The following is a 19,334-nucleotide window of genomic DNA, read 5'->3' on the forward strand; positions in this document are numbered from 1 at the left end:
GCATTACTCTTCATGTGAGGTTAGGATTTCGTGAACATTTCAGAACCATACCATTCCTTTCTCTTGTGCAAATGTTCCCAGACCGGAGACGTTAGTGCGCCATTGTGACTTGAGTAATAGCAGCTTCAATTGCAAGCAATTACAACGAACATTACCCCTTAATGACTGGCAGGCCTATGATGGAGCACTGGAACAACACCACGTACCCCAAATAACCGTAACGGAAAGACGATTCGCTTTGAAAGATCAATTGTTTATAACCAATTTCGAGACACACTCTGGAAAAGAATAAATGGCATGGGACGAGGCGGAAATTTGTTGGAAAATTAAAATTTTACTGCACACGATGCTTCCGTGGATCTCCATCATAAGGTTTAACACGTGTGGAGCAATGTTGCCAACTATCTTTTCTAACAACTAGACGCATAAAATGTCGTTACAATAGACTAAAGGTATCTTGCGTAGAAGAACGGTTTGATTTGATTTGATCTGATTTTGTTATTTAGTGGAATTAGGGGTGACCTTTCAACTTACATTTTGTCACATCCAACACCATAGGCGTAACTTGGAGGGGCAAGGGCACTTCCCCCCCCAATTTTCAGGATTATTAAAATTTACAAGTTAGGGGAGCTGAGGAGCAAAGTAATAAAGGGTAATATTTGTAATTTCGCAAACGTCACAGTTACTTAGCAAATAATCCTGGATGCTGTTTCTACGGGATGGAAAACTTTTCGAAACTCTTCCCCCCCTCAAAATTAGGTACCATGTCTGATTCTGCCCCCTCAAAATTAAGCCCAAGTTTAATCCTGCCCCCTCAAAGTTAGTTTCCAAGTTACGCCCATGTCCAACACCATGTCAAAAAACAATGAGCATTCCAGCAGTACATCTTTCATCTTTTTTTTAAGGAGCTTAATATATAGGTTAGTCGTTAACCACACTCTATCACAAATACGTCATATAATTTAAATCATTGTGATGACTAGCACTGTCTTTACATAATGTAATTTCTAGCTGCGGGTAGATTGAATGCTTCAACATGAAAATAATGAAAAAGATATAGTCCGTTTGCTTAAGAACATTTTAGACCTCGGAGACAGAAGATATAGTTTTAGTTCTTGCCAAGTTATGAATGAATTAGTTTCACAAATTGAGTATTTTTTTTTCTTGTTAAGGTCCTTAATTTTGTTTTACGTAAGGGCCTTATTCCCTTATTACGTGAAGGGCTAAAAAAGCCTATGTTCCGATGTGACTACACTACAATAGAAAAATTAATCAATCAATCTATTGTTATTTACCATAGCTTTCATGCCACTTTTGACTAATCGCGAAGATGACGATGAATGATAATGTGATAAAATTGATACTCACAAAGAAGACTCATGCCTAAGCCTGGATTCGAACCCAGGACCTCTGTTCTAACCGCTTCGCCACGGAGGTCGGTAAGAATGATTAGAGTTGTTGTGAACACCCATGTGGTGGCCTAGATGTGACGCAAGGACGTATTTAGGGGGGGGGGTCCGGACCCTCCGAAAGATTTCTCAAGTACTAAAATTAAATAATGAAAAAAATATTCGTTTAGCCGTTGTTATATAATTTCCTATGAACAAGGATTATATTGGGATCATACGGCTTTGAAGAACAGAGAGGACGTATTTAGGGGGTCCGGACCCCCTCCCCACCCGAAAGACCTATTAAGTATGAAAATTAAATAATGAAAATATACTCGTTTAGCATTTGTTGTATAATTTCCTCTGAAGTTATTGGAAGACAAGGGTTTATATTAGGATCATACATAGTTTTGCCCACGGGACGAGACGGGACAGGCTTTTAAAAATTCGAGACGAGACGAGATTGATCATGTGTCCCGAGACAAACGAATATTTTCGAGACGAGACAGCATTTCACAGCATTTCCACGAGACGAGACAGGCCAAAGTCTCGTCTCGTGGGCAACACTAATCATACAGCTTTGAAGGACAAGAAGTACGTATTTAGGGGGTCCGGACCCCCCCCCCCACACACACACACGCACATAGGCTACACCCGAAAGACTTACCAAGTACGAAAATTAAGTAATGAAAATATTAGCATTTCTTGCATAATCGATGGTTATTTATTTCCTCTGAACTTTTCAGAAGGCAAGGATTATATTGGGATCATACGGCTTTGGATGACATTACAAGTAAGATTTATGTACACTGCTACTCAAAATAATAGATATGCATAAAATTTTAATCAGAAACTTACTTTTCTCCAACTACATGTAACATAATTTTTGTTATCTTCAATTATTCATCTATTTGACATTAATTTAATTGCCAGGGCACTTGTTTTTATGTAAATTATTCCGATCTTAACTACAGGTAAGCTGCGTAATGAATATGCGCTGTTATATCTCTATTCTTATACAGTCTTTTTACCTATTCGTGTAATAATAATATAATATTAATTTATGTATTGTAATTAGTATTAATTTGATTTAATATAATTGTTTTAATTTAAACATTATTATTATTATTCCTGAGACACTTGGTTCGGACCCCCCCCCAAACATATTTTACGTGCCTGATGTGACGTCATTAATAACTCGTCAATTTTTCCTTTTAACCTTTTAGCATGAGCGTCTATTTAGCCCCCGTAGAATAATTTTCTATGAGTGTGTTTGTTATTAGACTGATTCTCGGGTACTCAATACATTTTCTGACGTTACACAGAGAGAATAGTTTGTTTGGAATAACCGACAAATATAGTATCTCATGACTAAGTATTTGCTTAAATAGGCGATAAACAAATGATTGTTTTAGTAATCGGGCATATTTCTTCGATTTGGCAAGAAAAAAAATACTAACTGTTACCAATTTTTTGTTTACAATTATCAAAAAGCTTAACGTGTTAAATCAAATCCTTTTGTTAAACTTTTTATCTGTAAATGTACCAACACTACGTTCTGCCCAATCACCTACCAATGAAAAACAATGCCTTCATGAGATAAGAACATTTTCTGTGCACATAAAAGAACATGCAAATAATATTGCTTTGGTTTCTGAGGAAAAAGTGATCTTTCAAAGTAATGGCCAGGGTTTAAGGACAGTAAAGACTAAAGATATTTATAGATGGCAGCACTTTCAGTAAACCCGGTTCACTCTAGCAAATTAGTGTCGGACTTTTCCGATGTTGGAAACACTGAACGGAATAGCTGCAGACAATTCTATGGAATAAATAGCATTATTGTCCTGCGGAGGAAAGCGCAAGTAGTGAAACTTGTTTACGACGCTAAGAAGTACACATCTCTTCAGCGGTTGACTGTTCAAGATGCTATTCTGTAAGGTGAAAAACAGTGTTACCAGATCGTGCCGTTAAGAAATGAATTATATATGGTACAGAAGTTACCGGACCATTAGAAACAATCGTTCTTTAATTGCGGGTCGGGCATTGTGCCACGGGGTAATAATCTGTGAAAAGTTAACAATGAGTAAAAGTCTAAACGAATTAACAATATAATAAATCATTTCTGAATGCTGTTTTTACGCAGGGATATTGTTCGCGGGGCTCACTAATTTCCGGTTGTAACTGGTGAAGGAAAAAAAAGAGGCAGTAAGCATCTCGTACACAAATAAATCAGGCGATGTATGTCACGTGTACAGAATGACGTACGTGTACTTCGAGCTGCTATCACTCCTGACCATCATCCCCTCTCTCATTGCGACTCATTTCCTAGGAAATTGAGGACGTTAATAATTTATGGGCGAAACTTAACGGTGTAAAGGTTGAGTGTCAGTAGAGAGAGTTTTCTGAGCTTTGTCTACAGTTTGTGTTGTGTGGAGACTCTTCATGCTTTCCACCAGGAGGTGTTGAAAGCAGATCAAGTTCTATTCATTGTTTTTTTGAAAGTTACTTTTTACAGTTACTTGGTTCAAAAAGTAACTGAGTTACAGTTACTTATTTAAAAAGTAACTAACAGTTACTTGTTACTGGGATTTTTCTTGCAAACACATTAGACACAATCAATCATCATTAATAATGGCCAGGTCCTACCTACAGACTGCTGGCCTCACTCCTAGCAGAGGTGGGAGATTACGGGGTGACGTGTGGTTAGCACGACGAACCCAGTCGTTACGCTACTCACTCATGGCTTCCCAATGATCTCACCACCGATTCTATTTACTGGTCGAAATCTCAGGAGAAAAGTTGTTACGCTTTCCCGCAGAAGCCTCGAACCAGCGAGCGTCTCGTAGCCCGAGCTCAAAGCCTGACACCTTAGACCACTGTACAATACGGAGATACAAGTGAAATATAAATTAACTACAATGCAGGCAAAACCTAGTTTACGTATTTTGGAGGGGCGATCGTACCTGATCAGGTCTCATGCAAAATTGATTTTGTCCTGTAAGTAAGAAAAAACTGTCAACAGATATTTCAAGTGTTGCATATCATTACATGGACCTCGAATTGGACAGTGTACCATCTACATTTTACGTATTTCTTCTGTATTTTTCTTCACTTGTCCGATATTTTGCAACACAAATATATGGAAGTAGATGGTATCCCAGCCAACGTCTGTCGCTATTTAATATTCGCAATTAATTTGTATGTACTTATAACTAATTTGCACGGGTTTTAATTAATTTGCACGTACTTAGAACTAATTCGCATGTACTTAGAATACTTTACATTTATGTATTTGCATGTTTATAACTTTTATAAATATATAATTATTTATTTTATGAAAAATATGTATATAGAAGGTAATTAGAGGTACTAAACGCTATGCATATGGTTTTATATTCATTACTGCAAAGTATGTAATGTATAAATCGATAATATTAATGTTTATAATATTGAAAATAAGAGTTTATGGTTTATGATCCGCTATGAACGCTGGTAATGGTACGAAAGAAGACGGTCCCGGTACTCGAACCCGCGATATGTAATATTATTAATTAGTACTATGTAATAATGTATGTTATTATGTTATGAAAGACGATGGTACGAGATGCCAGACAGGAGACTGTGAACTCCGCGCAGGTAGAGGAGAAAGGAATTTGGGGGAGTGTGCGTTGAAGGTCAAATGACGTCAGAACGTCAGAACAAAGAAGGAACCTGATTCACCAATCAGAGAACGCGTCGGTAGATTTTCAGAACCGGTTTTTCCAAGGTTAACCAGTACGCAATAACAGGGGAAAGCTATGCAATACTGTAGGGCAGGGGAGGGATTCAACCAGACAACAAAGGATGTCTGGAATGCGCAGCAAGGGTCAAATCTCTGAAGCTATGCGTCGCTTGTAGAACTGGTTTCCGCCGCCAATTAATATTCCGCTCAGGGTTGCCCCAAGGCACAGGCCGCTTTAGCGCAGGTTTTTTTTATCTGTACTATGAAGAAGGGAGAGCTATCAGGGACGGGGCCTACAGTTTTCACCATTTGCTTTTATCACGGGGTAACGAACCTAGGACCCTTTGATTATTGATTTAGGTAGTAAATGTATGTTACTGTGTGCTATTTAACTTAATTTTGAGTTTATTTTTTACCAAACTTTGACTTTAGGTCAAATATTTTCACAGCTTATCTTTATTTTTACAAAATAACACTATTTATACTATTCAGGCAACATTCTTTATTAAATCTTGGACACACAAAGTGTGTGTTCTCAACTTTTATCTGTTTATTTCACAAGCTTAGGCTTATTTTTACCAAAATAACACAATTCAATCTGTTCAGGAAAGACTTTTAGTTACATTTTCCACACACTAAGTGTGTGTTCTCAACTTCTATCTGTTTATTAGGCTTATTAATACTCAAATAACACAATTTCAGCTGTTCAGGCAACATTTTTTATTAAATTTTGGACTCACAAAGATATTTTTTCAACTTTTAACTAATTATTTTACAACTTTATGTTAATTTTTACCAAAATAACACTATTTATACTATTCAGGCAACATTTTTTATTAAATTTTGGACTCACAAAGATATTTTTACAACTTTTTAACTTATTATTTTAAAATTTTATACCTATTTTTACCTAAATAACACTATTTATACTATTCAGAAAAGAGTTTTAGGTATATTTTCGACACACAAAGTGTGTGTTCTCAACTTTTATCTGTTTATTTCACAAGTTTATTCTAATATTTACTCAAATAACACGATTTGAACGTGTTTTTATTACATTTTGGACACACACACCCACACACTTACACCATGAAACAACTTGCCATGTTGGTTTCTGTGTATTCCTCTTGCTGCTTGAATTTGACTTAGGTTGGCATCCAGAAAGAGAAATCAATAGTCACACCCATAGCACAGTTTAAAAAACTACATAGCTGAAACCTTAGAGAAACATAAAACTGCCAACACAATATATCTAGATTCTTCCAAGGCATAGGATAGAGTAAAAACATGGCTTGCTTATGGACAAACTCAACAACATAGGAATAAAATAGACAAGCAATCCTTTTTTCAGTAGAAAATTCCAATTACTCAAGTAAGCTACATCATACGTAGTACATAAGAAGAACAAATTAACATCATCAGCAGTAAACCATCATGCAACTTCTACCTGCTGAAACAACTAAGTGAGTATAATGTATCAGAAAAATGCCTACATTTCAGCCTAATTTACCTCTACATTAATAATACTACCAGAATACTAAGGCTTCAAAAGTGAACACTAAGAATAATGTTCAGACTAAAGTATAGAGCATCTTGCAAAGGATTATTACTCCCTACATCTACAAGTCAATAACAATTATTCTAAATACTACGAACTTGGACAAAATATAGTCAAATACACAACAAAAGAAGGAAAATAATTACAAGTAAAACAGCAGACACTCAATATCTCAAAACAATCCGGTAAAAATATTCTACAACAAACTGCCTCATAACATAAAACTGCCAAGTCCCCAAAACATATACAAATACAATCAATAGAAACTACTTGAAATGGGAAAACTGACTACAGTCTCACAGACTTGATGTAAAATAACAGCAAAACTTAGAAGCATGCACAGTCAATAGTGCTCAATTTGCATACAGTTCACATGCAAACTCTCATGAAAAGGTTCAAAGCAGTCTCCCAGCTCAGTTCTCATCTATACTTGGACAACAAAATCCTGCAACAAATTCTCAGAAATCCTACCTTTCCTACCCTTGCTTAAATAGCTAAAGTGCAATCTTCATACTAAAATATTGAAAAAAGGCATATCTATTTACATAAACGTGTGTACACATGTGTTTGTCTGCGTGTACTCTTAGATAAATTGATAAAAAAGCAATATAGTTATAAATCAAAGACTATAACTAATAATATTAATTTCAAAATAAGCTGATAGAAAAATATATAATAACTACAGTATAAGCTTTTAATTTTTGTTAATTACAAAAAATGAAAGTTAAATACAGTAAATAAACCTGGTCCCTTACATTGAAAAAGGAACATAAATTGAGAGTATTTGAAAATAAAATCCTTAGGAAAATATTTGGGCCTAAAACAGATGAGGAGACAGATGAGTGGAGAAGGTTACATAAATTAGAAGTACATAATTTGTATTCATGTCCAGATATTATTAGAATGATTAAATCAAGAAGACTTAGGTGTGTAGATCATGTGGTACGAATGGGAGAGGAAAGAAGAGTATACAGGATTCTTGTTGGGAAACCTGATGGTAAAAGATCAATAGGAAGACCAAAACAAAGATGGAGGGATAATGTAGAGATGGACCTAAAGGAAATTGGTAGGGAAGAAAAGAAGTATATAGATCTTGCTCAGGACAGGGACAGATGAAAGGCATGAGTTGCTGCAGCCATGAACATTCGGGTTTAAGAAGGCTAGAGAGTTAGTTAGTTATACATTAAATAAGCATAATATTTGGATTGTAAGTAGAGAATATAACAAATGTACAATGCATTGTGCGAAAACTGTCAACTTTGCATTATAAGCAGAAAATTAAACCAGTTTGCCCTAGAAATACATTTTAAGAATAGCCCAAAATAGCATGCGTAATAGAAAATTAAGAAAACTTTCTGATGCATAAAAGTACTGACTAGTGCTGAATGAATCAATTACTGTAAAATATTATTCTCTGATTCAAGTAATTTAACTGTAAACATTATCTTTTGTGTGTAAAATATAATTGTTATACGCCTACATACACTCTAAATAACATAACTTTGATATATAAATTAGTAACAATTTGTTAAAATTAAGTTAAACTGTAGAATTGTTTTCTTAAATAAATATAAAGTAGTAAAAATACTAAACAAATAATTCCTTCTTTTCCTATTTAAAGGATGCCAAACAGTGTAAACCAGTTGTTAGTGGCTAAATAACATAAAGTTTGAAGGCAGTAACAATATTTTTAAAAATACTGCTTTTTACCTAACTTTGTGAATTAAATACTAGTACATTTTGTCAAATTATAAATAAAATATACCTATTTCTTTGGTATTTGTACTAAAGTGAAGAAAATGTTACTAAACCTTGGCTAGTACAGTAAATCTGAGAGTTTTAGCTGGATATAATTGTAACTTGTTAATCTCGCCAAACACAATCTTTGCCTCAATTTTGGAAGCTAGCTGAACTTTAGCGTTTCGAATTAGTGAAGGCCAGTCTGTAAAAATTTGGAAATGTTGTCTCCTTCTCTGTCGAACCAGACCAAGAGTGTTCTCAAGTGTTTCAATATATTTCTTAACATAACTAACTTTTCAAGAAAAGAATACCTTGTGACCAGATAGCTTAGTTGGTATAGCGTTAGGCTTTTAACCTATCTGTCCAGGGTTCGAGTCTCTGTCTGGGCGATAACAATTTTTAAATTTTGTCATCGGATCTTTTGCAGAATGGATATAAAATATGTTTACAGTCTAACAGATTATTATTTATCTAAAATTTTGCAGATAAGCTTTTAAATTTCTCAAATATCAGCATCTTTAGCTAACAGTACAGCATAACCAGTATTATTATAATAGAAATGTTCTGGTGGTAGAACCTACACCTACTGTAATATCTCTGTGGTATTAACTTACATGCAGCCCATAACTTTTGGGACTGTTTCTCCTCCGTTACATTTCCTCGCCATTTACCCTTAGCGTCGCAATTAGCCTCAGAAGCAAAAAAAGCGAAATCTTATATTTGTTCATTTCATATATCTGAAACCACCTATACGATAGAACTACATTTAATGAATTTTGCAGTCTTCCTGTTTGATCTGTTAAATAATCCAGTCAATAAAAATATACTTACATAGAAAAATCTATTTTTCAGATACTTTAATCGGGTAATCTGCTTTTGCGTACTTCCTCAGAAATATACACAATCATAGTTCTTTATAAATTTAGCACCTGATATAAAATAAGTCGAAGTCTAGTTAGAGTTGGCCTGTAAGTGCTTCTGGTAAATGTAGTTACTTGAAAAGCAAATATTGGGTGTATAAAAAATAGCATTCTTGTGAAACAGTAAAAAATCAAGCTCATTTCCTCGTAATATTAGCTGTAAGTGCTTCTTGCAGATTAACAAAGCTCTGGCGTCTGGTCCTACGTCACCTACAATCCTTTGTAAGGTTCGTGTTGTCCTATAAATTGTCGATATACATACTAAGTCCCTAGTTACAGCCTAAGCTTTAAGTTTCAATCTGAGGATTTCAGTGTTCAGATAGTGATTGTAGCCTCGTATAATAAACCAAATGGAAATAACCCAAGTGTTGATGCACCAAAACACCAGTAATACTTCAAAAATACCTTGAAAAAGGCTATAAGGCTAAATTATTCTTCTAGCATAGAAAAACGTTTAGCAAGTGGACCTATGGTTCATATAGTCAGTCGTGTGTGAACTTCGTCTTGTCCTGTGAATTGTCAATATATTGATAAATGGTTATATTTAAAAAAGAAAAGAAACAATGTTGGTAAGCGTCCAGTTGTGGACCCCTCGGTAAAAGGATTTCAGTCTTTATAGACACACAATAATTTTCGTTACACAAAAAATTTGTCAAATAGTCGAAATGTTAAACATTTCGTGTACTTTATCCACTAAGCCTTAGCTAGAAATACAATAACAGCGTTACAGGCATTAAAATTAAGCAAGCTTAGATATTCTAGTGGCCCATAATAAGTATAAAATATCCTTTAAAATACTCTGACAAATAGTTGTGGGTTATCTGAGATCAAAATTTTCAAGCCCTCTCTCCTGCATAAATAGGCTCTAGAATTCACTAAGCCTCAAAATAATATTAGGGTACATAAAATAAAAAAGCAGATGAAGAGTGGTGCTGATCTCATCGCATCATCTCCAAAATAGCAAAAACAAAAATATACAGAGCCCTATCTGATATATTTAGAAAACTTTTACCTAGTACAACAGTAACAAAATACTCAGCAAACTCTAAAATAAACAAACTTTCGTTGTTATTTGAGTAATAATAAGCCTAAACTTGTAAAATAAAAGGGTAGAACTTGTCAAAACATACTTTTGCATCAAAACAAACAGTTCTTCAAAGCTAACACGTACTTTAAGCCTGCCTAGTCTAATTAGTAGATAGTTTAACTCAACTTTTAATTATTTTCTGACTCTAGGCTCAATTTATCTGCGTACTTTATATATTTAATATAATTTATTTATTCTCTAAATTTATTAGCACTGGTTAACTTATCTTATTTTAAATTTTACTGCAAACTTATCTTGTTTTATTTTCAGGTGTGAACTTTATGTTTAAAACTTTGAAATCAATCGAACCGTACTGAGGTACAAGGTAAGGAAAAAAATTGAGACTGATTTACTCCTGACTACCTGAAATAAAATAATTATTATTATTTATGCGGTCTTTAAATGCATTAAAATACTAACATCACTAAAACTTGAAGAATCTTTAATTCTCTCTACTCATTCTAAAATATGCTTAGCATATTATTGTGGCAAAGCTTTAAACTAAAACCGTTGTGGTTTACTCATAATCATTCTGCGATGGCAGAATGGATTTCCAGGATTATCGGTCTAGATCCAATATCCGAAGGAAAATACTTGTAACTTGGGCGCAAAAAATATCGTGACGTCGACGTCTACATATTCATATAGTATAAATATTCTCATAACTGGCGCTTAAAATTAAACTTTGCTAATATAATCATATACCTTCTTCTGAAGAGTAACTATAAAATTCTAGTGATGTATTCGCTGAGCTAGTATTATTACATACTGCAAAAACTTTTGTGCCTAAAGCACATTATTAAATAATAAGTCTGCTTTTAATTGTTAATATTATTAGTGCTATTTTATTATAAATTATTATTATGTCACGCAAGTGAATTTAAAATATTAAACCTGTTACTTATATAAATTTTCAATTTTAGTGACCATTGTCCGCACGTGAGTCCACGTTGTCCTCTTGCTGATCTTCATCTTCACCTGCCAAATTTTCTTCGCCTTCACCGTCATCTGGCGCATAATATTTTTTGAGTCTCTGGACGGCAATAGAGTCCACTAATGTCTTTCCGCGCTTGTTTTGGAATTCCACCAGGTATGTATTGGGATTCTCTTCTTGAATAACTGTGGCTGGGCCTTTATAAATACCTGAAAAGCACCGTGCGGTTCCAATTTTCTGGGTGCTGTCAAAAATTAATACTTGATCGCCTGGTTGAAACTTGATCTGTTTCCTCTTCTGATCATAATATTTCTTCACTTCAACATGTCGGTTTGCTAAGTTATCCGTAGCATTGGTTCTTGCTTTCTCCAATACTCGGAACCGTACATCATTCTCCACATTTTCACAGCTTGGTGTGTGTAATGCAAGCTCCCAGGGCAAAGTAGGTTGGAATCCATGTACTAAAAAGAATGGGCTATACCGCAAATTCTGATTCCTGGTAGTATTGTAACTAAATACACTTGGCTGTAAATATTGGACCCAATCTGTATGTTTTGAATTAACATAGCACTTCATTATACTCTGCAGTACACCGTGGTTGCGTTCAGAAAGACCTATCGAGTTATGAAGACCGACTGGTGAAAACTTGATGTTGATTCCCAATTTATTGCCAAGTTCCTGGAAAAGCTTAGATTTAAATGCAGATCCGCGATCCGTGTAGATATCCTGTGGGGCTCCGTAGCGTAACACAATCTCTTCATACACAAATTCTGCTGCTGTACTGGCCGTGCAATCCGCAACTGGTTTGGCTATTAAATAGCGCGTCCCAAAATCTGTTGCAGCGATTATGTATCGATGACGAAGATTGGATGAAGGAGGATATGGGCCTGAAAAGTCTAGACAAATCCTCTGGAATGGCTTCTGTGCGGGAAAGGTGCACAGTTCCCCTGCTGGTAGACCTGGACGGCGTTTATTCTGCTGTCATGTTATACATTCCCTAATTTTCCTCTGTATAAATAACTTCATATTTGGAAAATAAATTCTTGGTAAGGCCACATTGTAACACTTGGTAAATCCAAGATGAGAACCTCCTATGGGTGAAGCGTGGAGTGTCTCAATCACAGAATCACGTAACGTCATGGGAATGCATAATAATTTCTTGGTAGTAGCTCCTAATTTCTGCTGTCTATACAATAATCCATCTTCCAACACATGATGATAGACCTGCCTCTGGATGTGTAAAGGTAATGTTCCATCGTCCCTGTCTGGGTCCTCCAAAACTTTAATAATTGGGCCAAAAAATGAATCCTGTCTCTGATGTTCTGCGACATCTGTGCTTGCATCAAATAAAGTAAGTGTCCTGGGTTCGGGAATGTCCTCTTCAGTGTTGCCATCCTCTACGCTTTCTCCACATTCTCTGCTGAGGGGATCGGCGATATTCTCCGTAGTTTTAACATGGATCGGTGTAAATGAAAAATCCTCCAAAAGGTTGCTCCATCGAAGAAGCTTTGAGCTCAAATTACGGGATGTCCTAATGTACGTAATTGCTTTGTTGTCTGTGTATAAATCAAAATGGCGCCCAACAAGATAAAATCTAAATGATTTGAAAGCATATAAAATTGCTGTTAATTCTTGCTCAATAACACTCAATCTTTTTTCAGTGTCGGTCAACGTTCTACTACAGTACGCACATGGCAAGTACTCTCCTTCTGCATTGGGCTGCATTAATACGCCACTGACCGCATGAGATGAAGCATCGGTGAAAACCTTGGTGTTCTTCGCTGGATCGTACGGTAACAAAACAGGTGCAGTAATTAGAGCTTCCTTTAACTTCTCAAATGCCGATTGTTGTTCAGGACCCCATGTAAATTTCTTGCCCTTACGAATTAAACCCTGTAATGGTGATGCAATATCAGAAAAATTCTTGACATATTTCCTCACGTAGCTGCAAAGACCTAAAAACATTTTAACCTTCTTCGTGGTGGTGGGAACTTTATAATTCTTAATGGATGACAGTATTCTATCACTTATCCGATAGCCATATTTGCCCACATTGTGGCCCAAGGCAATTGTCTCATAGTATCCAAATGAACATTTAGGTACAGCCAATTTCAATCCGGCAGATCGTAAACATTGAAACATTTTCTCTAAATTGACCAACATATCCTTAAATGTATTGGCAAAAACAAACATGTCATCGATATAAAAGGCGAAATTATTGTCGTTCATCCCCGCTGTAGCGAGCTGAACACATCGGGTCATTGCCGCAGGAGAAGTCACATGTCCCATAGGTGTAAAGTTCATCGCAAATTGTCCCCTGGCTGGTATAGTAAAGGCAGTGTACTTTTTCGATTGTTCTTCTAATGGTATTTGAAAAAATCCTTGTTTCAAGTCAGCACTACAGTAGTAGCTCTTACCGGCCATATTGTGCAATATCTCTGAAATGTTTCCAATTGAAACTGCGTCGAAAACGGACCTGGCATTCAATAATCGAAAATCTTGCACCATGCGATAAGCTCCTGATTTCTTCTTGACAAGAAAAACTGGTGAATTGTACGGTGATGTCGTAGGACTGATGACCCCTGCTTCTAGCAAGTTGTCAATTTGCTGGTTAATTTCCTTACGCAGGTGAACTGGTATAGGGTAGGCTGGGACGTGAAATTCCGAATCGTCCTTTAACTTTATACGATGCGTATAATTAGTGGCACATCCAATGTCTTGCTCAGACCAAGAAAATACATCTACATACTTCTCTAATAATTGTCTAAGTTGCAATTTCTGATCGGGTTCTAATGCTGGATTTATGTCAAATTTAGTAATGTCGTGCACTGGTTTTGTCACGGTGCCAGTCTCCTTGGTCACCATAACGTTAGGTCCTTCGTCGTCTGCAATATGACGCGAAGCTGGAACTGGATTTTGCCATGCCTCTGCGGTACCTAAGCGTGCCCCTTTTTTAATTTTAACTTTGTAAGAATTTGGATTAGTAATCCAAATTAAAAATGACTCCGGATTTACAATGGCTCGAGGCACCATTAAGCCTGTGTCCATTTGAAACTGTAAATCTGGCTCCAAATAAGTTAAATTTTGATTACTAGAATTTGTCAATTTGACAGGAATGCACAAATGAGATCTAGGTTTGATTCTAATTTGTCTGGAAGTTACAAATTCCGGCACATATAAATCCCTGATCAGACTAGCAACTTTTATGGAAACGTCAAAGGTCTTTCTGTGTTCCGTCCTTAACTGGTTTCGCGGAGGAGTACCAAATCTCCTCAATGTGAGTCGATTTTGATCAAAATCCAAATTTGCCTTATGAGCTCTTAAGAAATCGTTTCCCAGGATTGTCCCATGTTCAAAATTTGGAATCATCCGAAAAGGATGGGTAAAATTGCGGCCGTTTATTGCAAATGTTAAGAGGACAATCTCTTTAATTTCAATTTGTTCTTTGGCTACTCCCCTTATGGCCGTATGAATTTTGAAACGTTTGGCGGTTGTAGGAATGCCTCGATCACTGGTGACGGATACTTGGCTTCCGGAATCCACGAGAAACCTCTGACGTTGTCCCCCTAATACTGCGTTAATATAAATTAATTCCTCATAGGGGAAAGTAGAGACTGATATCTGTTTGCCAACGAAATCTGCGCATACGTCTCTTCTATGGGCAGTCATTGTTCGTTTAAAGCCTCCGTGTTCTGAAAACAAGTGGCTGCTGTGTGATTAGGGTAATTACAAATTGAGCAGCGTGGTCTCCCCCGTTGCTCTTCCCTGTTTTCCTGGTCTCGCCCTGCTGAAGACGAGGAACCCCGCGAGTTCTGTCCGCGGAAGTTTCCACGTCCTCGCCATTGTTGGGTATTACCATATCGCCTATTGCGATCTGAGTTGTTACCATTATTATTACGTCCATTCCTGTACCCCCTATTGAATTGTCGTCTATTATTATTACCCCGATAGGAGCCTCTATAATTATTACTCGTCTGATAATTATCCTTATAATAAGGTTCTCTAAATTGTTTTGGAGTAGATGAGTCGGTGCCAGGGTTCTGTTTTTGATCCTCCATGCTATCCAATCTCAAAGTGAGACTGGCTAATCTCGCTTCCAGACCAGTTTCCTGAGCCTGGACTTGAGCTTTGGTATTGTGAGGATTGTTAAATAATTTTAGTTGCTCAACCTCCTTTTGCAATGCTTTGAATTTTGCCTCGATGTCTGAAGTGGGTCGCGCTTGCGCTGACTCAGCAGTAGCCAGATTGTTACTCTGCAGTAAAATCTGCTGCTGTTGCGAAAGTGCTGGTGTATTATGCAACGGAGAGAATAAACTCTCTCTTTGCTCTTCGTACCTCAATTCCTTCAGCTTGCGCTGTCTCATCAAAAATTGGAGTTTCTCAAAGGATTTTAAATCTTTAAGCAACCCATGCACGGACTCATACTCTTTATGGTGGATATCTTTCATGTAATCCACCTGTAAGCCTAATATGATCTGTTTGATCTGTTGTTGAATACTCATTTTGGGGTCTGCCTTGAGTAGAAGTAATTGTTTGTCCCGAACATAATTCGTAACTGGCTCAGTTTCTTTGTGTAATCTATATCGAATTTGCTCCTCGATCTGGAGTTGATCCAAGGACCCTGTAAATTCGTCTTTAAATTTTTTCTGTATCTCCTCGTAAGTAACTTCCTGATCTTCCGTACCATCTTTCCAGGTCTGGTACCATCGTAATGCTGGCCCGGCCAGAAGGGCTGGAAATAATTCCAGTTTACGGGCATTATTCCATCCATTTAATATGGCAAGGCTATCCACTTTATCTAAAAATTTTGAAACGTCCTCCCCGGCTATCCCCTGAAATGGGATACCCTCTAAAATAGTTGGGGGAACAAACTGCGACTGAGCCATTGTTGCGAATTGTGTTTGGTCTAAATCTCTAAAATCCTGATCCTGTTGCTCTAATTGTGGTTCACATCTCTGTTTTTCCAATAATTCTCGCTGAAGGCGTCTAGTTAAAATTGGGCTACGTTTAAATTTGGGGGTGGAACTTGCAGCTGGACTGCTGACATCTAAATTAAAACTTGTAGTCCCTCGTGCTATATCTAACAATTGATCTAATGTTTCGTCGAGTTCATCAGCAAGGTGAAAGCTCGACATCTATCATGGCACCAATAACTTCTTCTCCCCCCATAAATGCAAAAGCTTTAAGCCCTATGTATTTTCAAAATAAAATATGGCAAGGACATACTAACGAAACTAAATAAATGAGCAAAATTTTAGGGTGGGTAATGAACTAGCACTCCATTACGTGTCAAAATTTAGGATGGGGAATAATTCTAAACTGGTTAACAAACTCTTTTCTCATCGCATTTCCGAAAAAATGCATGAGAAGCCCTAGCAAATCCACCACGTGTCAAGCTATTGGGGTGGGTTTAAATAAAACTGGTTATAAAAACTAATATTTCAATTTTCATTTAGTTCATGGTGAAATAAATGAAAATCCCAGCACCTCGACCACGTGTCATTCTATAGAATGAAGGGATCTGAACCAGTTAATTGATGGGGTGATGTAAACTACTCATCATTCATTCTTGATGAGACCACTCGTCATTAACATGACGAGTTATTGCTTGGCATGCGAAAGGTACAAATTACACAAAGGAATTAAACTACTGAAAAGACAATGGCAACTCGTTGGATTTTGTGAACCGTTGAACCTGTATCATGGCTGGGTGTAGGATAATTACCTGTCTAACTGAAGTCTCTTAGCTGAATGAAAATAGCGAAGTCCTCTGTAAGCTTCTAACTTGTTGACCAAAGCGTGCTTCCACTATCGACCTCCTGCCTTGCTGACCTCCTCTCTCTACCAACTCAATTCCCAAAGTCCAGTCACTTCCCAGCTTGTCTCACCTCTATATTCCCTGGCCATCGAGCTCTTCCTCGATGCCGAATCGCCGAATCGTGTTTATTATAATTGCTACCATGCAAACCGCTGACACCAGACCCAGAAGTGTTACCTGTTTCCTGAATGCTCAGGAGGAGAAAAACAAGTGAATGCCCTGGTCAACTTGAAGCGTTCAGAGAGACTTAATAAAATAAACATACAATCCTATGGATTGATACGTAATAAACCAAATGGAAATAACCCAAGTGTTGATGCACCAAAACACCAGTAATACTTCAAAAATACCTTGAAAAAGGCTATAAGGCTAAATTATTCTTCTAGCATAGAAAAACGTTTAGCAAGTGGACCTATGGTTCATATAGTCAGTCGTGTGTGAACTTCGTCTTGTCCTGTGAATTGTCAATATATTGATAAATGGTTATATTTAAAAAAGAAAAGAAACAATGTTGGTAAGCGTCCAGTTGTGGACCCCTCGGTAAAAGGATTTCAGTCTTTATAGACACACAATAATTTTCGTTACACAAAAAATTTGTCAAATAGTCGAAATGTTAAACATTTCGTGTACTTTATCCACTAAGCCTTAGCTAGAAATACAATAACAGCGTTACAGGCATTAAAATTAAGCAAGCTTAGATATTCTAGTGGCCCATAATAAGTATAAAATATCCTTTAAAATACTCTGACAAATAGTTGTGGGTTATCTGAGATCAAAATTTTCAAGCCCTCTCTCCTGCATAAATAGGCTCTAGAATTCACTAAGCCTCAAAATAATATTAGGGTACATAAAATAAAAAAGCAGATGAAGAGTGGTGCTGATCTCATCGCATCATCTCCAAAATAGCAAAAACAAAAATATACAGAGCCCTATCTGATATATTTAGAAAACTTTTACCTAGTACAACAGTAACAAAATACTCAGCAAACTCTAAAATAAACAAACTTTCGTTGTTATTTGAGTAATAATAAGCCTAAACTTGTAAAATAAAAGGGTAGAACTTGTCAAAACATACTTTTGCATCCAAAATATAATTGAAAACTCTTTCTTGAATAGACTAAGAGGTCTTACTTTGGTAAAATAAGCATAAAATTGAAAAATAAAGGGTAAAACTTGACGAAACACACTTCGTGTGTACAAAATTTAATTCAAAACACATTTGAATTGTGTTATTTGAGCAAACGTGGAGAATAATCCTGTAAACTTGGAAAAAAATATCTCTCTCTCTCTCTCTCTCTCTCTCTCGCTCTCTCTCTGTGTGTGTGTCTGTGTAAGTGTGTGTGTGTGTGTGTCCAAAATGTAATAAAAAACACGTTCAAATCGTGTTATTTGAGTAAATATTAGAATAAACTTGTGAAATAAACAGATAAAAGTTGAGAACACACACTTTGTGTGTCGAAAATATACCTAAAACTCTTTTCTGAATAGTATAAATAGTGTTATTTAGGTAAAAATAGGTATAAAATTTTAAAATAATAAGTTAAAAAGTTGTAAAAATATCTTTGTGAGTCCAAAATTTAATAAAAAATGTTGCCTGAATAGTATAAATAGTGTTATTTTGTAAAAATAAAGATAAGCTGTGAAAATATTTGACCTAAAGTCAAAGTTTGGTAAAAAATAAACTCAAAATTAAGTTAAATAGCACACAGTAACATACATTTACTACCTAAATCAATAATCAAAGGGTCCTGGTTCGTTACCCCGTGATAAAAGCAAATGGTGAAAACTGTAGGCCCCGTCCCTGATAGCTCTCCCTTCTTCATAGTACAGATAAAAAAAACCTGCGCTAAAGCGGCCTGTGCCTTGGGGCAACCCTGAGCGGAATATTAATTGGCGGCGGAAACCAGTTCTACAAGCGACGCATAGCTTCAGAGATTTGACCCTTGCTGCGCATTCCAGACATCCTTTGTTGTCTGGTTGAATCCCTCCCCTGCCCTACAGTATTGCATAGCTTTCCCCTGTTATTGCGTACTGGTTAACCTTGGAAAAACCGGTTCTGAAAATCTACCGACGCGTTCTCTGATTGGTGAATCAGGTTCCTTCTTTGTTCTGACGTTCTTTCGTCATTTGACCTTCAACGCACACTCCCCCAAATTCCTTTCTCCTCT

This window comes from Lepisma saccharinum, chromosome 20 (genome assembly GCF_977018435.1).
Source record: "Lepisma saccharinum chromosome 20, izLepSacc3.1, whole genome shotgun sequence".
In the NCBI taxonomy this organism is placed as follows: Eukaryota; Metazoa; Arthropoda; class Insecta; order Zygentoma; family Lepismatidae; genus Lepisma; species Lepisma saccharinum.